This window comes from Crocodylus siamensis, chromosome 1 (assembly GCF_052110815.1).
Source record: "Crocodylus siamensis isolate JL-2025a chromosome 1, ASM5211081v1, whole genome shotgun sequence".
NCBI lineage: Eukaryota > Metazoa > Chordata > Crocodylia > Crocodylidae > Crocodylus > Crocodylus siamensis.
The window spans coordinates 11,567,369-11,591,622 of record NC_143395.1 but is presented as its reverse complement, the minus strand read 5'-3'; the positions used below and the strand labels follow the sequence as shown (position 1 = coordinate 11,591,622).

General features: G+C 46.6%; 1 protein-coding gene across 9 annotated transcripts in view; it reads left to right on the top strand.

Annotated features, from left to right (window-relative positions):
• KLHL29 (kelch like family member 29) overlaps positions 1-24,254 on the top strand; it is a 578,088-nt gene that overhangs the window by 204,232 nt on the left and 349,602 nt on the right. The gene's annotated exons all lie outside the window — the stretch shown is intronic.

Genomic DNA, 24,254 nt, shown 5'->3' with positions numbered 1-24,254 from the left:
CACCATCCAGTACAGGGTGGCAAAGGCGTGCAGCAAGATAGCAGCCCTGGACTTCAAGAGGGTGGATTTCATTGAGCTAAGGAGACTAGTTGGGGAGGCACTGCAGTCCTGGAGGGGTGGGGAGTTGAGAGTCTAAGAAGAGTGGTTGTTCCTGAAGGAGATGATCCTCCAAGCCCAAAGGGTGGTAATCCCAACATGGATCAAAGTGCAAGAGTGCTCAAAAGCCCCCATGACTCACCAAAAGCATTCAGGAAAGTCTCAAAGCTAAGAAGGAGGCGTACACCCAGTGGAAGGGAGGGGCCATCACCAGGGAGGACTATACCTCCGTTGCTTGGGATTGTAGGGGACTGTTAGGAAGGCAGAGATGGAAATGGGACTAGCAACCTGGATCAAGAATAGAAAGAAATCCTTTTTTTAAATAAGGGGTAAAAAGAAGGTTCAGGGGAACATGGGGCCTCTGCAGGACATGCTTGGAAATCTGGTGGTCTCACCAGATGACAAAGTTAACCTATTTAACAATTTCTTTGCCTCCATTTTTCTGAGCAGGGACCAAGTCATCCCCCCACCGGGATCTGTGATGGTCCCAGCAGAGGCACAGCCAGGCCCAGGGTCAGAGAGGACCTAGTCGGGGAACTTCTGGTGGGACTGGACGTGTTCACATCAGCAGGTCCTGACGATCTCCACCCCAGGGTACTGAGGGAATTAGCAGAGGTCATTGCGGGACCCCTAGCACAGCTTTACGAGCACTTGTGGTGCTCTGGTGTGGTGCCAGAGGACTGAAAAAGTGTCAGTGTGGTCCCCATTTTCAAAAAAGGGAGGAAGAAGGACCCAGGAAATTATAGGCCTGTTCATCTTACCTCAATCCTGGGGAATCTCTTTGAGAAAATTATCCAGGTGCACATCTGCAAGGGGCAAGCAGGGGAGTGTATGCTTAGGGGCAACCAACACGGGTTCATTAGAGGCAGGTCCTGTCAGACCGACCTGGTGGCCTTCTATGACCAGGTCACCAAATCCTTGGACGCAGGTATCGCTGTGGACGTAGTCTTTCTGGACTTTAGGAAGCCCTTCGGCACTGTCTCTCACCCCATTCTCATTAAAAAATTAGGAGACTGTGGTGTTGATGCCTATGCAGTCAGATGCGTTGCCAATTGGCTGGAGGGCCACACCCAGAGAATGGTGGTGCACGGGTCATTTTCGACCTGGAGCGATGTGGGCAGGGGGGTTCTCCAGGGCTTGGTCCTTGGGCCTGCACTGTTCAATATCTTCATCAGTGACTTGGACGAGGGGGTGAAAAGCACCCTGTTCAAATTTGCTGGTAACCCTAAGATGTGGGGAGATGTGGGCATGCTAGAAGAGAGGGACAGGCTGCAATTGGATCTGGCCAAGTCACAGGGGTGGGCGGATGAGCATAAGATGGGATTCAATATTGACTTAGGGAGAAAGAACCAGCAGCATACCTACAGGCTGGGGAACTCCCTTCTCATCAGTGCAGAGGCAGAAAAGGATCTCGGAGTCATCACTGATGCCAGGATGAACATGGGCCGGCAGTGTGGGGATGCAGTCAGGAAGGCCAACTGCACCTTGTCATGCATCCACAGATGCATCTCAAGCAGATCCAAGGAGGTGATCCTCCCCCTCTATGCGGCATTGGTCAGGCCGCAGCTGGAGTACTGCGTCCAGTTCTGGGTGCCACACTTCAAGAGGGATGTGGACAACATAGCGAGGGTCCAGAGGAGGCCACTCGCATGATCAGGGGGCAGCAGGGCAGGCCCTACGAGGACAGGCTATGGGACCTGAACCTGTTCAGCCTCCACAAGACAAGGCTGAGAGGGGATCTGTTGGCCATCAGTAAACTGGCCAAGGGGGACCAGCAGGCAATGGAAGAGTCCCTGTTCCCCTGAGCACTACTGGGAGTAACAAGGAATAACGGCTATAAGTTGACGGAGCGTAGATTCAGGCTAGACATCAGGAGGCACGACTTCGCGGTCAGGGAGGCTAGGGTCTGGAACCAACTTCCAAGAGAAGTGGTGCTCACTCCTACCCTGGGGGTCTTCAAAAGGAGGCTAGATAGACACCTTGCCAGGGTCATTTGACCCAAGCATCCTTTCCTGCCATGGCAGGGGGTCGGACTTGATGATCTGCTCAGGTCCCTTCCGACCCTACCTACTATAAAACTATAATACAGCAATATTCACAGTACTGATTTGCTAAAGCTTTCATGTGTGTATGGAATTGCAAATACTGTATGTATTTTTGTTCCTTTTTTTTCAGAGTTGTGTAATATAGATCTTGCATTTAATATAGTACCAATAAGATACTCTATATAATAAGAACTCTGACTTCACCCGCTTCACACTATGGAACATTAAGACCCATGTAGTGTAGGGATACAGTATTTTAGGCCTAACTTCCAGTGGCACTGTTCTTCTGCTTCATGCGTCTCTGCACCACATTTGACCCTTTTGTTATACATGCTCTGCTTGTTTATTGTTTTTTGCAGGGTCTTTCATTGTATATGTGCCTTCAAGCAACGGGCATTGCAGGTGTTGCGTAGTCTGAGGCTCTGTGCCTCAGTCACAGGTGGTTGAATCAATAGTATAGCCCCACTTCTTCATTAGTTCCTTGGAGTGCCTGACTCCAGTATGTAGGCAGTTGAGATATCACCACCTTTGTCATGGTTCATCAGCCCCTGGTGGTAAGGACTCAGCTGCTGGAATGCCCATTTTTCTGGTGTTAGATATTTTCTTCAGCCTCTCATTCCAGATCTGAAGTCATGTCTCCTTGAGTGTGGCACTAAGAGGTTGGGTGCTGGTGAGGAAGCTCCTGCGTGACTTCCTGTGCTGTGGGCTGGGCGCACAGCAGGTGTTTCACATCTTCAGTTTGTCTTGGTCGTTCTGTCCTGCTGCCCATTGCTCTGATGTCAGGCGGAGCGATGCCAGCCAGCAGGTGCACACTGTGTAGGCTAGTAGGCTTCAGACTGTTCTGCTGACATCAGACAGCCATTTAGGTTATGCTGCTTCAGACTTGAACCCATGCCAGTGTTGAATGCTTCCCTGGAGGTGCAAAATTTATACAGCAAGCTATAGATTTGCTGCTGCTGCCATAGGCACATATTTCTCTTAGGAGCTGCTGGAGTTCTCCGTCCTTCTCAGATCCCAGTGTTTTCAGAAATGTAGGTCTACTTACTGATGTCAGATCACCATGAGAATTAGTTGCCCTGTAAGTTTTTCTATCCCAATAATATAATGCAGTTTTTTGTACCAAGTTTAGTCTGTCACAAGGCATTTCTACACTTATTTGGATTTCCCTCTGATGTTACTGCGGGAGGCAGGGGGGCGAGGGGGATCAAACAGGCCAAGAATCCAGAGTCTCCCACCTCTTTTCCCCACTGTACACAACCGTATAACTGAAATAGCTAATCAGGACTGCAATAAAATCTCTACAGTAATATGCATAAAATATGTGGCCGCTGTGAACCAGGCAGCCAAATACAAATGCTGCTGACTAGAAACACAAGTTTTATCTAAAAATAAGCAGAAATGAAAATGTGTCAACAGATACGATCTTAGTGTTTTTAGGGTTGGATTTTTTGGGGGGAGGGAGGTTGCGTGATTTAAAATTTGCCAGCAAATTCAGTAGCTTAAGCGGTAATAATGCTAGAAGGCTTACAACAGACTGTCCTTGGTGCATTTAGAGGGGGAAAAAGCAACAAGTATGTGTTGACCTGAGGTCAGGATGGGAATTTCAGGTCACAGTTGTAGGCTAAGGAGCTTCTTAAGGAAAGAGCAGAATCCAAGAAATCATTGCATTGCTTAACCACGCAGTGAAAGGTCACAAGAAAGAAGACATCTTCAGATTATATTGAGTAAGGATGAGGGTCCTGTTTGTAGTGGCTGCTTTGCAACAAATAACATTTTCCTCACCCTGTCCCTGAAAACCTTGCTCTAATCTACCCTGAAAATGATAAAGTGTGTATTAGGAATTTTTTCTTTGTCCAACAAGCCAGGCCAAGTTTTTTTAAAAGCAAAAAGAAATGACTCAAAAGGCTGCATATGCTTATCATGAAATGATTCTGGTCAATTCTATATTCCATGCTGACGGGACAGGACAGTAGAAAATAATAAATATTTGATACCTTCCAAGATTAAACTTCTTTCTGATATACTCCTGTAAATTGAAGTGACTGCTGTTGCTCTTAAAGTTGACTTTAAACATATATTTTGCTGGGGTTGACATCTACTGGATAAATTTGCTAGCGGCAGGGTAAAATACCATGTATTTTATTGAACAGTACGGCAACATCCATTGCCTCTCAAGAAGTTTAATTTCTACACAGGTCTCAGACTTCTAGGATCATATACTCTTAACGTTTTCTCCCCCCCCACCCCCCCAAAATTGTCCTGTGAATAAAAATTGAATTAAAGATAATAAATTGCAAGAGGGTTTGGGCAACAAATTCATAAAGTAGCTGCTGTCTTTCTTCTCTGGGACTCACATTTTTGAGCTCTGCGTGAGGCACTAAGTGAAATTAGTTTCTTAGTTTCACTTTGGTCAGTGGTGAATATCGCCCCACATCACAAAAATACCACTTCTAATTCTGTTTGATTTCCAATAACTGTCCAGTCAAGAGCGAGACCCGTGAAGTGAGCAAAGACAGGCGTTGAATTACATTGTACCCTGGGATATCCAACTGACTTGGGGACAGATGCTCAGGTATAGCAAACATGTACACTTATCTATATATTACATTTGGTCGGAGGGGAGATAATGCTTTATTCCGATATGGCAACTGACAGAAGCAAATCAAAAATGAGTTGGAAATAATTTATATAACTTGTTTGCCACTGTATAAATTTAAGCCATTCATCTGAATTATTTGAGCTCCCAGGTTATGAAAGTGCACTTGGTGGGGGTTTTTTCCCTTAATTTTTATGCCCACGCTTGGTGCTGAGTGCAATTTTTCAAATATCATTTCATTTTCATTGGTGCTTTTAGTAAGCTACCAGTAACAACAGCACTAATTTAAGCAAGATTAATCTCATAGGAAAACTATCAGAAGGATTTGTGGCTTTTCCTTTTCTTTCCTTCTTTGTCATTTATTTTATTTCATGAAATAAAGGGAGGGATAGAGTAATAAAGGGGTCTGGGAGCTCAGGTGGTATTTTCGTCAATCCTCCCAGTCTCGGGCTATGGGCTGAGGAGGGAGAGGAGGATCCATGCAGTGAACCAGCGGAGCTGGTGTCATCGGGAAGGCTTTGGCTTCCATGACCACAGCCTGCTCTTTGGCGAGAGAGGCAGCGAGCTGCTGGGAAGAGATGGCCTCCACCTCTCTCCCCTGGGGAGGAGGCTCTTCTCAGCCAGACTGGCTGACCTGCTCCACCGGGCTTTAAACTAAGCCCGCTGGGGGTGGGGGGACTACTGTCACTGCTGGCCTGCTGAGCGACCCTTGCAAAGCCAGTAGACCAAGGCACTTAAGGGAGCCCACCCCTGCCCCAGCCCTGGAACAATCTGTGGGCAAGGCAAGAGCCCCTAAGGGCACACTTGCCTGCCTGTACACTAATGCCAGGAGCCTGGGTAACAAGCAGGAGGAGCTTGTCCTCCTGCTCAGTGCAAAGAATTATGACGTCATTGGGATAACGGAGACCTGGTGGGACTCCACCCATGACTGGACCACGGGTATAGAGGGCTATACCCTGTACAGGAGGGATCGTGTTGACAAAAAGGGCGGGGGTGTAGCTCTCTATGTGAAGGAAAGCTACATGTCCCTGCAAGCTGATGTTGGCGACCGGCATGGACAGCTAGAGACCCTCTGGGTAAAAATTTGTGGGAAAAATGGCAGAGGGGACACAACGGTGGGAGTCTACTACAGACCTCCCACTCAAAGTCCCGAGCTTGACCAGAAGTTCGCCCGGGAACTGACTGAGGCCGCTTGCTCCAGGACCTTGGTTGTCATGGGTGGCTTCAATTACCCGGACACCTCGTGGGAAGATCACTCAGCAAAATCCAAGCAGTCGCAAAGCTTTCTCTCATGCGTGGATGACCTCTACCTGACTCAAGAAGTCTACGGGCCAACGAGAGGCAAAGCGCTGCTCGACCTGGTACTGGCTACGGGGGACGACCTAATCAGCGACCTAGTGATCGATGGGAAGCTGGGTGACAGCAACCATGAGGTGATCACCTTCACCATCTGCCATAAAGCTGACAAGTCAATCAGCAACACAGAAGTCCTTGACTTCAGAAAAGCCGACTTTGACAAGCTCAAGAGGCTTGTCGGTCAGGCCCTCAGGGACCATGACCCCAGGGAGATGGGAGTTCAAGAAGAGTGGTTGCTTCTCAAGGAAGCGATCCTCAATGCACAAGCTAAATCTATTCCAACACGGAGGAAAGGCAGCAAGAAGGCACAGCAGCCCTCCTGGCTCTCTAGGGACCTAGCGGACCTCCTGCGGCTAAAAAGGAAAGCCTACAAAGGATGGAGGACGGGATTCATCTCCAAGGAGGATTATTCTGCACTGGTCCGGTCCTGCAGGGAGCAAACCAGGAAAGCCAAGGCTGCAACTGAACTCCAACTAGCTTCAAGCATCAAGGACAACAAAAAGTCCTTTTTCACATATGTGGGGAGCGGGAGGAAAAGCAAGGGCATGTTGGACCCCTGCTAAACCAGATGGGGCAACTGACAACTGATGCCCAGGAAAAAGCCGACCTATTAAATAGGTACTTTGCGTCAGTCTTTCATCAGTCACATGGGATGCCCATGCCTGCTATGGGACAGGGAGATTCGGGTGAGGGGGATCCCCTACCCTCCATAAATGCTGACCTCGTGAAGGAACACCTTGAGAAGCTGGATACCTTCAAGTCAGCCGGCCCTGACAATCTGCACCCCAGGGTACTCAAGGAGCTGGCGAGCGTCATAGCCCAGCCCCTGGCACGGATCTTTGAAAACTCCTGGCGCTCTGGTGTAGTGCCCGAAGACTGGAAGAAGGCCAATGTGGTGCCGATCTTCAAGAAAGGGAGGAGAGTGGATCTGGCTAACTACAGGCCCATTAGCCTGACTTCTATCCTGGGGAAGATCTTAGAAAAGTTTATTAAGGAGGCCATCCTTGATGGACTGGCCCAGGCTAACATCCTAAGGGATAGTCAGCATGGGATTGTTGCGGGTAGGTCTTGTTTGACCAATCTCATTTCCTTCTATGACCAGGTGACCTATCACCTGGACAAGGGAGAAGAGATTGATGTCATATATCTTGACTTCAAAAAAGCCTTTGATCTGGTATCCCACGATCACCTCTTGGGCAAACTGGCCAGTTGTGGCCTTGGCTGCACCACGATCCGCTGGCTGGGAAATTGGCTCCGTGGTCGGACCCAGAGGGTTGTGATTGATGGCAGTCACTCATCATGGTGCCCTGTGACCAGTGGGGTCCCTCAAGGCTCTGTCCTGGGACCCATCCTGTTCAACATCTTCATTAACGATGTGGACATTGGAGTCAGGAGTGGACTGGCCAAGTTCGCCGATGACACCAAACTTTGGGGCAAAGCATCCACGCCAGAAGATAGGCGGGTGATCCAGGCTGACCTGGACAAGCTCAGCAAATGGGCAGACGAGAATCTCATGGTGTTTAACACCGAAAAATGCAAGGTTCTCCACCTTGGGAGGAAAAACCTGCAGCCTCCTTATAGGCTCGGCAGTGCTACGTTGGATAGTACTATAGAAGAAAGAGACTTGGGGGTCATCATTGACCACAAGATGAACATGAGCCTGCAATGCAATGCTGTGGCTAGTAAAGCGACCAAAACGCTGGCTTGCATCCATAGATGCTTCTTGAGCAAATCCCGGGACGTCCTTCTCCCCTTGTACTCGGCCTTGGTGAGGCCGCAGCTGGAGTACTGCATCCAGTTTTGGGCTCCACAATTCAAAAAGGATGTGGAGAAGCTTGAGAGAGTCCAGAGGAGAGCCACGCGCATGATCAGAGGTCAGGAAAACAGATCTTATGATGACAGGCTGAGAGCCATGGGACTCTTTAGCCTGGAAAAGCGCAGGCTCAGGGGTGATCTGATGGCCACCTATAAGTTTATCAGGGGTGACCACCAGGATCTGGGGGAACGTTTGTTCACCAGAGCGCCCCAAGCAATGACGAGGTCGAACGGTCACAAACTCCTGCAAGACCGTTTCAGGCTGGACATAAGGAAGAATTTCTTTACTGTCCGAGCCCCCAAAGTCTGGAACAATCTGCCAGCGGAGGTGGTTCAAGCACCTACATTGAACACCTTCAAGAGTAAATTGGATGCTTATGTTGCTGGGATCCTATGACCCCAGCTGACTTCCTGCCCTTTGGGCAGGGGGCTGGACTCAATGATCTCCCGAGGTCCCTTCCACCCCTAATGTCTATGAAAATCTATGAAACAAATCCTACGTGGCAGAATCCTTTGGCAAACACATGGAATGAGAACTGAGCAAAGATTTTCACTATATAGTTGCCTATATGTGAATGTGTTTACAAGATTGAACAAAGACTCTTGGTCATTTTTGGTTTAGCCTAAAGTGAATGTATGGCATTCAAAACAAATATTTTAGCCAGTGTTTTCAAATATAGGGGCTTCAAGTTTGATCCAAAACCCCTACCTAGCAATCTAAATAGAAGAGGCTTGACTCTCAAAGGTGTTAAGCTTCCATGGTGGCTTCAGAGAGTTTTCATAGTTTCTAGGGTCAGAAGGGACCTGAACAGATCATTTAGTCTGACCCCCTGCCATGGCAGGAAAGAGTATTGGGGTCAAACAACCCCAGCAACATGTTCATCTAACCTCCTCTTAAACACCCCCAGGGTAGGAGCCTGCAGCACTTCTCTTGGAAGTTGGTTCCAGACCCTAGCCTCCCTGACCGCGAAGTCGTGCCTCCTGATATCTAACCTAGACCTACCCTCTGCCAGCTTGTGACCGTTATTCCTGGTCACTCCTGGCGGTGCTCGGGGGAACAGTGACTCCCCCAATGCCTGCTGATCCCCCCTGACTAGTTTATAACAGGCCACAAGATCCCCCCTCAGCCTTCTCTTTTGGAGGCTGAACAGGTTCAGGTCCCGTAGCCTCTCCTCATAGGGCCTGCCCTGTTGTCCCCTGATCATACGAGTGGCCCTCCTCTGGACCCTCTCCATGCTGTCGACATCCCTCTTGAAGTGCGGCGCCCAGAACTGGAAGCAGTACTCCAACTGCAGCCTGACCAGTGCCGCATAGAGGGGCAGGATCACCTCTTTGGACCTGCTCGAGATGCATCTGTGGATGCATGACAAGGTGCGGTTGGCCTTCCTAACTGCCTCCTCACACTGCCGACCCATGTTCATCTTAGAGTCAATGATGACCCCCATATCCCTTTCCGCCTCCATGCTGACAAGAGGGGAGTTCCCTAACCTGTAGGTATGGTGCCGGTTGTTCCTCCCGAGGTGCATCACCTTGCATTTCTCTGTGTTGAAACCCATCCTATTCTTATCCGCCCACCCTTGTAACCTGTCTAGGTCTGATTGTAGCCTGTTGCATCCTTCCAGTGTGCCCACGTCCCCCCACATCTTAGTGTCATCAGCAAATTTGAACAGGGTGCTTTTTACCCCCTCATCCAAATCACTGATGAAGATGTTGAACAGTGCGGGCCCGAGGACCGAGCCCTGCGGAACCCCACTGCGCACGTCCTTCCAGGTTGAGAAGGACCCATCCACTTCCACCCTCTGGGTGCGGCCCTGCAGCCAGTTGGCGACCCATTTGACTGTGTGGGTGTCTACACCACAGCCCCCCAGTTTCTTAATGAGAACGGGGTGAGAGACAGTGTCGAAAGCCTTTCAGAAATCCAGGAAAACTGTATCCACTGCTACCCCTGCATCTAATGATCTGGTGATCTGATCGTAAAAGGCCACCAGGTTGGTCTGACATGACCTGCCACTGATGAACCCATGTTGGTTGCCCCTAAGCATGCAGTCCCTTGCTGGCCCCTCCTGGATGTGTGCCAGCATAATTTTCTCGAACAGCTTGCCTAGGATCGAGGTTAGACTAACCGGCCTATAGTTTCCTGGGTCCTCCTTCCTGCCTTTTTTGAAGATGGGGACCACGTTGGCCCTCTTCCAGTCCTCCGGTACCTCACCAGAGCACCATGAGTGCTCATAAAGCTGTGGCAGGGGACTTGCAATGACCTCGGCCAGTTCCTTTAGAACTCTAGGGTGGAAATCATCCAGACCGGCTGACTTGAATACATCCAACCCCTCCAGAAGCTCCCTAACTAAATCCTCGCCAACCCGTGGCCCAGGTGTGCCTCCCCCGGGGCCTGAGGGGGGCCCAGCAGGGAGGTGGCTCTTCTGGTTCCTACTTAGGAAGACAGAGGCAAAGAAATTGTTGAACATGTTAGCTTTGCCATCTGGTGTGACGACCAAGTTTCCCATTGCATCCTGCAAGGGCCCCACATTACCCAGGACCTTCTTTTTACCCCCTATGTATTTAAAAAAGGACTTCTTATTGTCCTTAATCTGGGAAGCTAGTCCCAGTTCCATCTCTGCCTTGGCCTTCCTAACTACCCCCCTACATCCCCGAACAACTACAGAATAGTCCTCCCTGGTGATGACCCCTTCTTTCCATTGGGGGTAAGCCTCCTTTTTAGCAAGGAGACATTCCCGGATGCTTTTGGTGAGCCACGGAGGCTTGTGTGCTCTCCTGCCCCCTTTGATCCTCGTTGGGATTACCTTCCTTTGGGCTTGGAGGATCGTCTCCTTAAGGAGCGACCACTATCCTTGGACACCTGGCTCCCCTCCCCCCTGGGACCTCAGCGCTTCTCCAACTATCCTCCTTAGGTCCTTGAAGTTTGCCCTCCTAAAATCTAGGGCCGCTGCCTTACTGCAGGCCTTTGCCACCTTGTGCTAGGTGGTGAATTCCAGCAGGCGATGATCGCTGTCGCCCAGGTGGTCGAGCACCCGCAGCCCCCTCACCAGGTCATCACCAATGGCCAGCACTAGGTCCAACAAGGCGTCTCCCCTTGTGGGGCTGTGCACCTCCTGGGTTAGATGGAGGTCCTGCACTCTGGCCAAGAACCTACGTGAGCGTTCAGACCTGGCTGACTGCTCTTCCCAGCAGATGTCCAGGAAGTTCAGGTCCCCCATGACTACCACATCCTTAGCCTTCCCTACCTCTGTGAGCTGACCCAAGAATTCCTGGTCAAGCTCTTCACCCTGGTTGGGAGGTTTGTAGTAGACTCCCACTGTTAAGTCTCTTTCCCCTCGATTACCTTGTACTCTAACCCAAAGCACTTCAGAGTTCCTCTCCCCTGACTCCTTGCTAATTGATGAGGATGTGTATTCCTCCTTAAGAGTGCTCAGCATAAAAAAGACTTATTTTTACTGTGGTGCCTAAATATAGATTTTTAGATCCTAAGTTTGAGCATTTAGATCAGGAGTCAGCAACCTGCAGCTTATGGGCTGGATCTGGCCCATGGGTGTGGGGCTTCAATGGTAGGGAGATGCAGCAGCCACCTCCCTCTGACCAAAGTTGGATCATTCCAGCCTACAGCCATATTTATGTGTGTGTGTGTATAATCATGAAGACTGTATTCCCATTTTAAATAGGATATCTGTAGCCAGTGGCAGTTTAAAATTAGAGAAGAAATTAAGGACCATGGAAAAATAATTGAGCCAGCTGTGAAGTAGTTAATTTTGCTATGGGGCTGTGGTATTAATTCATTAGAATAGTGGGCACAGCCCCAGTCATTCTTCAGGCATTGCCTTTCAGAATAAAACAAAAATAACAAGATGTAAGTGATATTTCTTTTATTGGACTAACTAAAAATAAAATGGATCTCTTTTATATATAGTTAGTCTAATAAAAAAGTAATGATCTGTGGCTGTGTACATACAGATAACAGGGGCTCCAGCCAACAGCATAATGACATGCACCAGGAATGGAGGTTATGACTTCGGAGTTGAAAAATGTAAGGCTCCATCATGCGAGTTTGAAGAACAATCCCCACAAACATCTGTGGTTAAAGATGAGAAAAAGTGACTAGAAAAAGTGTGGATCCTGTGATCAGAGGAGAAAATGACCAAATGGCTGTGGAGGTAGCCTGGGTCCTTAGAGCCCATGGAGAGAAAGGATAATCCACTGTTTAGGGCAGTAGGAGTTGGGAGACCTTGGGTAAGTTCAACACTGTGTTGCACACCTTCTTTTTTTGATGCTAGGTAATATGCATGGTAGATGCTCTTAGTTACTTGCCTATGCAATAGGGACAATAGCACTTTCCTCCTGTGCAATGGCAATAAGAAGAGAAGTGCATTAAACACTGTAAGGTCCTGAAGTACTAAGATGACGTGAGCTCTGTAGGCAAAGTAGATTGCTTACAGATTAGCATTTCTTCATGGCTGTTGACACGTTTTGTGAACTGGAAGCTCTTACTATTTAGAAAATGTCTTATTTTGTATCCAGGCACTCATTCTGTAAACTGATATACTGCTTCTAATTAACCTGGCTTGTCAGAAAACTGCATGTGGTCAGAAAGTTCCAGCACCAGCCTTCAAAGAGAAAAATTATAGTCCTATCTGGTGCTACTCAGACCAAGAAAGTATTAACTTTCACACCTAAGTAAAAGTGTTTGAATGTGAGCATGATATATGGGTGTTTTTTTCCTACCCTTTTCTCTTAAAAGAGAAAATTAAATGTGTAATAAAACACCCTGTTAAATACAAATATGGTTTATGCAGCACCATTAACTTGACCGTATGACCCATGATGGCTTTCTAGTGCATGCATTACGTTTAACCATATAAACTAAAGCATATGAAGAAAATAAGAACAGGGAGCATCACGTATATAGGCTATGTTGAATCATTATTTTAGGAACTGCTTTTGCCAACCTGAAAAGTTTGAAAAACAAACAAACAAAAAACCTCCCAAATAGCTTGGGTCAGGCCCCAAACTCCTGGAATAGGGCCCAAAATTCATTAGGTCAGGAAAAAAAAGTGGGGTATGGGGGAGAGGAAAGAAAAAACACCCAGCACAGCACATGTTGTTGCATGTGTGCTCCCAGTATAGCTAATTTTGGGTCAGCTACAAAAATTCATTATGGGCCTGAATTCCCAATGATATTCAAGAAGAATTAGGAGTCTGTATACTTTTTGGGGTGTGACCTTTTGTGTCACTACCTCTACATCAGTAGCACACAACAGTTCTGCCTTCTCCTGTAGCTCCACATGTGTCCTTTGTCCACCCAACACCCCTCTGCCATGTCTTGCAGCTCTGGAGGTTCTTCATCCTCAAGTCAAAAAGTTTCTCCTCTCCTCAGTCCCAGACCTAGGAAGAAATAGAAGTCACTCTGAGCTTCTGAGCTCTTTCCATTTTCTTATCCCTCTTCCCCTGCCCCTGGTGAATATGGTGTCAGCTTCTCTCTTTTGATATTCGACATAGCTTCTTGGCAGATGAGGGGTGGAGAAGAGAGGGCTCTCTCTGTTCCCTGCAGGATTTCTGATTGACTGCTCTTCTCCAGTGGGAGAAGTAAGGTGCACAGTCTCTAGGATTCCCTCTCCTTCCCACCCACCCACTTGGTCCTCTGTTGAGTCTGGTTTTGCTAAAGCTGGCAACACAGGTGTAATCTTCTACATGCCCTGACTTGTATGAACCAGGGCACCTTGGGTCTCATTTGAGGCTGTTAGACACTAGCAACACCAGAAATTATTTCCAGGTAGTAGTGAGCTTCCCCAAAGGGATTCTGTCCCAAGGGCCACGGCCTTCCCAACGTCCGTGCTGGCACCAGTGCTCCATTGCCCTTCGACAGGTGCTAAATAAGGGGAAGTCAGAGGGAACAGGGTATGGAAATACAGCTTCCCTTGCTCTTCCTGGCTTGTCTAGCAGCCCCTACAACTCCTCCTCCCCGGCTGGTGCAATGAAAGTCTTCTCCTGTTTCAAACTACTTTTGCCATTGCTGCCAAGTGTTGCATATAGTAGGGCTGCAGCATAGTATTTCACCCAGCTGGTCGACAGACACAGGCTCCAGCTCTTTGCACAGATGCCAGGGGTTGCTGTGCCACCTGGCTTCAGGCAGCCAAGTGGCCTTTTCATTCTCCATTCCTTAAACTAACACCAGGCAACTGTTGAACCGTGTGGGGAAGGAGGCAGCAGCAGCTGCTGGGGAAGACAGAGGCTTGTGGGCATACTGGAAATGCAGGGGTGAATATGAGAAGGGAGAGAATAGCCTAGAAAAAAGTTTGGAGGATAGAAGCTGCAAAGCAGGATGGGGTAGGGGGAATAATTGTCATATTTATAGATAAAGTAATTATATCTTAATAAAATGTCACATGCAGCACTGCACGGCATTCAGCTCTGCTCCTGAAAAGAGTGCAGTGCCCGCTCGCCTTCCCCCTGACTTCACAAGTCAGATCAGTTGTGACTGCCCCCATCCTGCCACTCCATTTGTCTCCTAGGGAGACCAGCCATTACAGCAGCAATGCTGTGAACGCTGCCAGTTGACAGGCAGCCAGCCCCTGAGCCGGAGCGTCTGGGTCCTGTCCGCCAGTCCCGCCTTGAGAGTCTCTGCACAAGGCCTGCCACAAACTAGCCTTTCACGCAGCGTTTTTGCATTTGCTTTTCTTTTGTTTGCTTTTCATGTTAATTAGCCTATTTGATTAGGAAAGGCTAATGTTTTGTGCAGTATTTTTGTGAGCTAAAGTGCAGTATAAGTGGTGCTAGTTATTCTTCCTCTCCTCCCCCTCCCCACATTTTTGGTAAGTGCTGTCTCTACAGGGTGCTGGTTATCCATCTGTGAAAGTTATTCTAGCATTGTACAAAGTTCTGGTGGATTTTCGTTTGGAGGACTGTGTGCAATTCCAATCACGTCGTCGAGGAAGGACACCGCAGAATCCGAGAGGCCGCAACTAAGGGTGGCTAGAACTGACTCTGGGAGTATGGGGGCAGTTGGACTTTGAGCTGAAAGGCAAGAAAAAGTTTGCCGCCAACCAGAAAAGGGATGCAAGGAAGGGAGGAAGAAAAACGAGACTTGTGAGAATTCCTTAAGGTAACCTGAAGGGAAGGGGGGATGGGAGTGGCGACAGCAACCTGTCTTGAGGTAAGCATCTCAGACTGGTATATGTGATATTTTTTTGGTAACTCCGTAGATGCTTGATATTGAGTATATGCATATTCATGGATCCTGTCAGCCCAGGCCTCCTTTGGTCCACTATCTGGTACCATGTAAACCAGTACAGCTTGTTCCATGGTCAGGTTGTCAGCAACTAAACTGCACCCACCACCACCTGGGCCAGCCCGGGTGAGGAGGGGATGTGGACACCCAGCAGGACTGAAAACAAGACCTGTCAAAGGGTGGATGAGCTCACTGCAGGCCAACAGCCATCCAGACCTGGAGAGCAGATGGGCACCACAAGGTCACTCTGCCTGAAGAATTGCAAATGATGCAAAGCAACTCAACTGACCTAGGAGGGTTGTTACAGCATCTAAGGCAGGGGTTGGCACCTTGACTTGTAAGGTGTTGGACAGCAGGGAAGCTGCAAGGGGCCTGATCCTTGGTGTGGAAGCACAGCCCCAGCCCCTTCCCTGCTGTCTGCCCCAAGCAGTGTGTGACAAGTGAAATGCCTTCACTTGCCATGCACTGGCACCCATGCCAGGGGTTGCCTACCCCGATCTAAGGTAACATAACTGTCACCGTGGCTTCAAGACTGACTTGATGGTCATGGAGCAAAACCCTTAGGACATTGTAAGTTTGGAGTAATGCCACCTCTAGGCCTTCCCAGAAGGAAAAATATAGGAGTGACATAAAACACCACACCATCCTATTTGTGTCTTGCAATCCTGTACAGATTCTCTTTGCCTTTGGAATGAACGGGAAGTGTGTAGGTGACTTTAGATCCCCATCCTTGGGCTCAAGAGAAATTTACCTAACACTTTTAAAGGGCGGACTTCAGAATAAAGATCCATAACTTGGCCGAACAGAAAGAAGCAGGGGCTGAACAGTAAGAACCAGGGACTAAACAGTGATATTGGCTTTGTGGCACATTGTATTTTACCCAACTCCTGAATTCGTTCCACATAGGTGCAAATGTGAGAATGACCCTCCTACCTTTTGATAGTCCTCCATCACCCAGTAATCAGCTTCTTTTCTTCTGCTAATTGTATGTCTGCTATCTCTGGCTCCTGACAGATGTGGGGAAAAAAACACACACTTTATCAAAAGAGGCAGCACATTAGTTGGGCCCATCTCCGCAGCATCTGTATAGATTGTATGCTTCAGTGGGGCTTTTTGGTGCTTTTATCTAATAGCTGATTCAATCAGCTATTAGATAAAAGCACCAAAAAAGCCCCACTGAAGCACCTATATAGACATTGGGTGAGCCAGGTCCAACTAATGTGATGGCTCTTCTGGGCACACGCTGGGCTCATTGTGGGGGCACAGAGTTTAAAGTAAAGTGCTGTTAGGAGGGGGGGTTTATATCTGTAAGCAGCCCCTGAAAATCTTTCTCAGCCCCACTCTCTGCTGTTTTTTCACTATGTTGCGTCTGGCTTCCTGTGATTAGAAATTTGCTGAAGAATGTCTTGAATTTGAAAGCTCATCTAAATTTGTCCCAACTACACCACTGGTCCAGTAAAAGATATCACCAGGTCTGCACTAATAAGAGATATTTTGGGGCCAATACCAATGGCTGATTTTTAAGGAGCCATATCAGCCGATACTGATCCAATTCTGATATGCAGCTGGGCAGCTTGGAGACCAGCATTGGGCTGGGAAGTCTGTTGTGGGGGAAGGGGGATGGGGAGGGCCAGATTAAGGCCCCTGCAGTGAGGGAGGGAGTGGGGCTGGGGCTGGGGCAGGCTCTGCTCAGCTGGGGTGGGGTGGGGCAAGGGATGGAGCCATGAGTGGCTTGTCTGGGGGCTATGGGGAGGTGGGGGGGTGGTGATTCCCGCTACTGTGCACACCCTGGAGGGCATGAGAGGCATGTGCCTCCAGATCTGCATGCAGGGCAGAGTGGGCTGCTGCTGTGGGCTGGGGCAGTGCCGGGCTCTTCCTGGCAGGGAACGGGCTGTATTTGGGGCAGGCAGCCGCGGTGCTGAGAGGAGGCCCTCCTGTAGCCCTGCTCCCAGCACCATTGCCACCGCTTGCCCTGAGCATGGTCCAACCTAGTCCCTGCTGCACTGGGAAGGGCCCGGTGCCAGCCTGCCATGGCAGCCCACCCTGGCGTGCACAGATCTGGGGACACGCCCTCCATGCCCTCCCAGGGTGCATGCCGTGGCAGGAGTTGCCCCCATCCTGCACCCCCCAGATGAGTCATTTGCAGCTCCGTCCCACATCCCTGCCCCAACCCCACTCCCTCCCTCACCGATGAGGCCTTGATCTGCCCCCGCATCCCTTCCTCCACACCAGACTTGCCAACCAGATGCTGGTCTCCAAGCCACCAGGCTGTGCTCCATGCCGTGTGCATGCTGTGACTGTGCTCATGCTCAGGGCATTAATCAGCCACATGAGGCAAAAAAAGCCGATTGCCATACTCTCAAATTTCCCTGTATCAATGCTGATTCAGTATGGGACCAATGTATCGGTGCACCTCTAGATATCACCCTAAGAAATCCTTGCCTCTAGATTCTCACAAATTTGATTAACTTGGCACGCTGATGCACTAGCTAGAATGTAGCAGGATACAACCTCCCTCGGACTACAGAAGTATTAACATCTGAAAACAAATGACAAAATCATAGTGATTAGTTTTTAAATTTCCCTTTTGGAGTATAATACAGAGAGAGAGAGAGAGATTGAATGCTTTTTTTTTTGTAATGCCTTACAAGACCATGCCAGCTTAATCGTAAAACCAAGCTGGACTTCTAGGTTAGGTTAGGTAGAAGTCTAGACCAAGCTAGACTTCTATGGTTGTTTTGGTTCCATTGAACATTTTTGTATCCTTATCTATTTCCTAATCTAAAGAGAAAATAAAAAATCTCCATTCTCCTTTGAAGTATTTGAGAAAACAGGGGGGATTTCAGAAACTTGGCATACAAGCGTGTGCTTTCCTAAACCACTTAGAGTAGGATGTGAAAAAAATGAACTCATAATTTTTAACTCTGAGAAAACACTATCGCATCAGTGCTCTGGTTTATTAAGAAAAATACATTCCAAAATTTCTCCTGCCAGCATATATTTGGAAAAATTAAATCCTAGATAATCTCTTAGATCTTCTGTTCTGTTATCACGTGTAGAGTTTTTGTTTTCTTTTCTTTTGTTTTTTACCATCTGATTGTAGCAAAGCAGCTCAAGTCTGCTTTCCTTGTCTTGGATTTTACAGGAGCTTTACGACTGTTTACTCTATTTACAAAACTAAATCAGCGGTTTACAAATGGAGACCTTGCTTGATAATGAAGTTATTTCCTTGCCCCTCAAATATTTCTAATTCTTATCTTTCTGCACAGCTGTTTGTAAGTTCAGCTTTACAGAATCTCTTGATTGGATTTCTGCTGGCTTAGTTTAACAAAGAAGTCTTTCACTGAAGTTATCCAAATAAAAAAAAGTTAAGTGAAAATTGTGAAAATGGATTAGTTAGATCCATGTAGGCCTATAACAATCATTCTGTATGTGCCCCAAGAAATTCCTTTTTAGGGCATCATGTTGAGCCAAAAGAAAACATTTTGTTTGTTTGTCCCATTTGTACAGTGAAAAACAGCTCTTATAAAGCTTGGCAGATCACCCAAAAAACGTGGGGGAAAAGGTGCATCAATTTTGACCTGTTGTAACAGATTTCATAGATTTCATAGACAGATTTACAGCCTTCCTGTTAGAGATGTGTAGCTGGAAAAGCCTAAATTATCCCAGTAAGGTTAACAGGAATGCCTGGATGAAATCTACCCATTGGTATACTTAAGGATTTCTAATGTGTTTAATTAAATACTGTTAGGTTAGCTAGCAGTTAGGCTGCCTGAATTTTGCTATACTGTATAGTTTCAATGTGTTCTTCAAACCCGCATTTATATGGGGAAGGCAATGTCCTTACAATATATGCTGCAGTATATGCAGTATGCAAATACATGTTGGTGTTCTCTATACATGATGTATGGTATATGTTTAGCCCTATGCCTTAGAAGGGTTTACTCCAATAAAACTACACCCAGTGACATTTCGCCTCAAGCATATATCTGACATCATTCAAGCTTAGGTACTTAGACATCTCCTTTCTTTATCATTTACAGTTCTTTATGCTAGATCTGATTATAGCAAATCTTTCTCCTCTTCATCATCTCTGGTTTTGTGTGGATCTCATAAAATACTTATGCTGCTCATCTGCTCAACTGATTGTAAAATGTTCAAATAAGCTATTTTATCTGTGTTGCTGTTTGTCCAGTCTGACATTAATAAGACTGTTTTGTTGCTCATTATACTGTTTCAGGCTTGCTTTTTCCATTTTCCCCAAAGAGCCACAGCCTTAGATCCATCTCCAGCCTTTTGATCATATCACATATCATATTTTTCCAATGTTGTTATTTAAAAATAAATAAATTTAGAAACAGATGCTTATCCAGGACAAATTTAAATTAAAAAGATGACCTTTGTGTTTGAAGTTTCTTAATGAAGTTGACTTTCTAATAGCCCAAGAAATCTGATTCTGTAGCTTTAGACTGGCTGAAAGCCTGTTTTCCCTTGTATTTATATCTGTAAGAATAGTTGTTTTAAGGAGACCTTTGGCTAGATGAGCAAGGAAAGCAAAGGAAAAAGGAGCTCTAGAGCTCAAGCCGGACTGTCATTTAGAGGAACAGGAATGGTTTTCTCCAGAACAGTAAGTGTTTGGGTTTAGGGAGGGAGCAGGGCTGTGACAAGCTTTGAGCTGATAAAAATGAAATGTTCAACACTCACATTTGTTACATCGGCAATAATGATTCCCTTGAACCCTTGAAAGACCGTGCAGTGCAATGCAAGTCCAAACACTTCTGATGCTGGTCTTGTGTCTGCATTTGTGCATACTTAGTCATGGAATCAGACAGCATCAGTGTAAGATTATGGTGTGTAATGAGCACCAGCAGGAAGTATTCTTAAAGAAGGATAAAGGGACATTTTGTTTCAAAATTACTTGAGTTAGGTACTTTTCAAAATAGAATTTAGGCTTTAAGTCATTTAGGTGCTTTGGAAAATGTTATCCTTTAAGTCTTATCCTTAAAATCAGTGTAATATACTCATTTCAGAATTGGAAGAGTTTTTATTAGTTCCTATTACTCTATGGGATTTGTCTGTGCACATAGGTACGGACATTCCTCAATTCAGTCCCAAAATTAAATACATTCTACAGAAATTCTTTGTCTCCTCACTTCTATTATGGAAAACTTATTGTTTTGAGAGAGAATCCTAAAACTTTGCTTGCAGGAAGGGAAATTTACACTCACGAGAAGCTGCTGTAGCATTTTAACTTCTCTTCATAAATCATGTATTTTTGTTACTCCTATTTAAGATCTTTGTCTTACATGGTGTTATATGTTCAGGCTTTGGCAGAGAAAGAGGCCAGCAAAATTCACTAAAAGTTTGCCGGATTATGTTGTATGTACATTCTTCCTGCAAATATCAAATCATCCCTCCCTTTTATTGACATTGCATCAGGGCTGATGGGGCCAGTATGAGATCAGCAGCTTTCTGCCTGTTTTCTGAAATTGCACTGGTCCTAAGGCTAAGTGCAGACATTTAGGGGGGGTTAGGAAAAGGTTAGAAGGGGTTCAAAATGGCCATTTGATCCAACTGAGTTTCTCCAGTACAGACCTTACAATTATGCCTGGTCTCAGTGATTGGAAATCAGTCTAAACCCACAGCAGTAAAGAATTTCCATGCAAACAGACCGGTCTAAAAATGGCTTAACCCGGTCTGAGATAGACCTGGATCGATGTACACTCAAACTTAATTGAACTAGGTTAGACCAGTGAATTGAACTTCTGTACAGTTACCTACGCAGCCCCAGGGCTGGGAAAGCCCAGCAGCCAGCCCCAGCGCTAGGTTTGTGCTTTTGTGACCCCCCCCACACACCCCAATCACTATTTTAGTCCTTGACCTCTTGCCCAACCCTTCCAGCCCCCCCACGACCCCACATCCCAGAAGTCTCTCTGAGTGCTGCCAGTTTTAGAAGTGTTCAAGCAAATGAGTATTGGTGGGGGAAGGAGTGGGAGGGATGGGGGTAAATTCTCGGGGGGGGGGTTAAAATAGCCTCTGGTCCCCCCAAACCTCCCATGGACCCCACGAGACTCCCTGATCCCACCAAACCCTCCTGGACCCTAGCAACCCCACGCAGACCTGATCGCCTCCCCGATCACCCCCACAGATGCCACCTGCCCCTCCCCCTTGTCCCTGCAGATCCCACCTGCCCCCCTCTCCCGCCTACGGTTGCCACTTTCCCCTCCAACCCCCCCCAAATCCCCCCATCCCTCCCACAGATCATGCCTGCCCCCTCATCCATCCAAAGTTGCCACCTGGCCTCCCATCCCTCCACGGATGCTGCTGGCCCCTTCCATCCACCTGCAGATTCTGCTTGGCCCCTGTCCCCCACAGCCCTCCCACTAACCTCCCCATCTCGATTTACCTTAGATCAAGTGGCCATTTTTAATATTTTTAATGCAATCTAACCCCCACAACCCTCCCTGAATGTCTGCATTTAGCCTATGTTCTGTGTGATTTTTGCAGCGAGCAGAACATTGGGAACTCCCTGTTCTTTGGTACAGACATGTATTGCTTGTTTCACCATATAAGTCAATCAGGCTTTAGTCTGTCACAGTATTTTTAGTCTCCCCTAGTCCCTAGATCTCTATTATAACGCTTTCCACAGCTGACTCCCTGCCCCCAGTCCCAACTTGATCTCCTTTCTTCCTTTGACTTTGTAAGTTCATCCAATAACAGCTGTAGATTTTTCTGTGATATTTTTTTTTTTCTAAAAGCATTTGTGTTCCTTTTGGTTGCACAAAAAATCCTTTGATTCCTTCCAAAAAGGAACAGAATTTCCCCTTTCTAGTTAAGATTAAAGATTGTCAGCTACTGGAGTGATAGCATTGTGCAAGGAGAAAGGTGTAGGGGGGCTGTCTTGTTGACTATGCCTCTTCACTGTGCTGTGTACTACAAAAACGGAGCTGGCCATTGTAGCTGGGCAACATGTTTCTCCTCCCACAGATTTCTTCTGTGCCCTTGATTAAGTCACTCCTGTGTGCTCAATCTCTCTCAAGATATCTATGCTGAAGTCACAGCTGTGACCTCAGTGTAGGTAGACATACTTGAGCTAGCTTAGGTATCAGTAGCAGTCTAGCTGCAGTGGTGCAAGCTCAGCTCAGGCTGCAAAACCTGCCTGAGAAGCTAGGTAGATACTCGGGTCGTTAACCCATGCTGAGCTGAAGGCTGTAACTGCAGTGCAGATATAGCAGTGGTTTCCCATCTGTAAAACAGGAGTAGTGGCATTTTTGTCCTTCACCGAGGTGTTGTGAAAATAATTTCCAAGTTTGCAAGATGCTCAGATGCTGCAGTAATGGGGGGCCATATCAGGACCTAAGGTAGAAGGAGCCTGTGCACACATGCACAGACATATCTTTTGGTGCTAGCTTTGCTTTTCTTATATATATATAAATCATAGCGTGTATCATGGGAAGAGGGGATCCTTTAGTTTCCTTCCTGCTCCTCCCCACACACTTAATTCCAGAAAGTCTGAAAGCTTTATTTTTGCTTATATTTTCATACAGATTGCCATTAGAAAAGTCAGTGCAGGGACAATTTTTGCCTGAAAAATGAACTTTTTTTGAGCCATCAAAAACTGAGTTAGGATCAGAATGCATATAAGCTCACAACTGCAGCGATGGCTGTCACTCCTGATCCTGTGCTAGTTTATTTTGTGGTCCTGTATTTATGCAGTTTCTCCAGACATTTTACACAGCTGTGTGTCAAATATCATGCAGAGAGATACCATGATTTTGCTTCATTCATTATCCAGTTTCAGTTGGACAAGCTTGTCAGATGAGCACATGTATGCCAGCACACTATTGTCACTCTAGCCCTTGACAAAAATAAATAGGGGAGGAAACGTCTGTAAGTTATGGATCTATACATTTATTTTTAAATTAGCTAGCCTACTCATGAGCGATTTCCTTACCCTCCACTTCACCCCCACCCCACCGCAGCATCTGTTTATAAGGACATTGTATACTGTTTCTAATTTTAAAAACTAATAGCAAGGGCTAGCGATCATTTATTCTCATTTATTAGATTATCACCACCACAGCCTTTTTACACATCATATTGCTGCCAAACATCCCTGTTCTTGGCCAAAAGTGACATCTCGAAACAGGCAGTATAAAAATGGCATACGTAGAGAGGGTAAAATGTTCAGTATTTGCCTTCATTTCTTATTGGAAGTGTCAAAGAATGTTCTTAAGAATGGCAACTAGGGAAGGCAATGAATTTGCTCCTATACTGGGTAGTGGGTTTTAAGTAAACTTGTTAATGCATGGCCCAGTTTGCAGGCCTTTCCTTTGCTGGTTACTGGCATAATTGCCTGTCATCATCTGATACTGGAACTGCTGGGGGCACGGCGGCTTGGATCATGAGTTAAAAACTGCTAGGTATTGCCTTATGTGCGTGTACACCATGGCTGTTTACTGAATGAAATGTCAGGTATGCTCATGTGTGTTGAGCTGGAGGGGTGATTCCATCTAGTCAGCTGGTCCACATAAGATGCATTATTAAAATTCATGGAGAGTCTCCATTAGCTTGAATAGAAGAGGACACATTTCCAACCACCTTCTAAAACAAAGATATCCTCTATACACATTCAGGAGGTGGAGAGTTAGGAACAAAATCATATACAGACAGAATTTTCTAGAGACAGTCTAATAGAGTACATTTCTAAAATTGTAGGTTTGAGATTATAGTCCCCCAACTAACTACAGTTTATTATGCATTTTATGCTACATCTTTTTAAAACATGAACTAAAAGTTTCTATAACGGTCCTTTAAAGTATTTAAGTCTTACAGCTCTATTTTTGGTGTTAAACTGTTGTTTTGCACAAAAAACTTTTGTACGCATTTTTAATTTTCTATTGAGCCAGATTTATTCTGTTTTTACTGTAACATATTTCACACACAAGTTTGCCTCTTTTTGCCATAATTAAAGATGGCATAGGAATAGAAACAAAGGGCATTGGTGTAGAAAGGGACCTCATGAGATCTTCTTCTCCAGCCACCTGCTTAAGGCAGGATTCTCCCCAACTGAACTATCCAAGCAGTCTTTACAACTTGAATGTCAGAA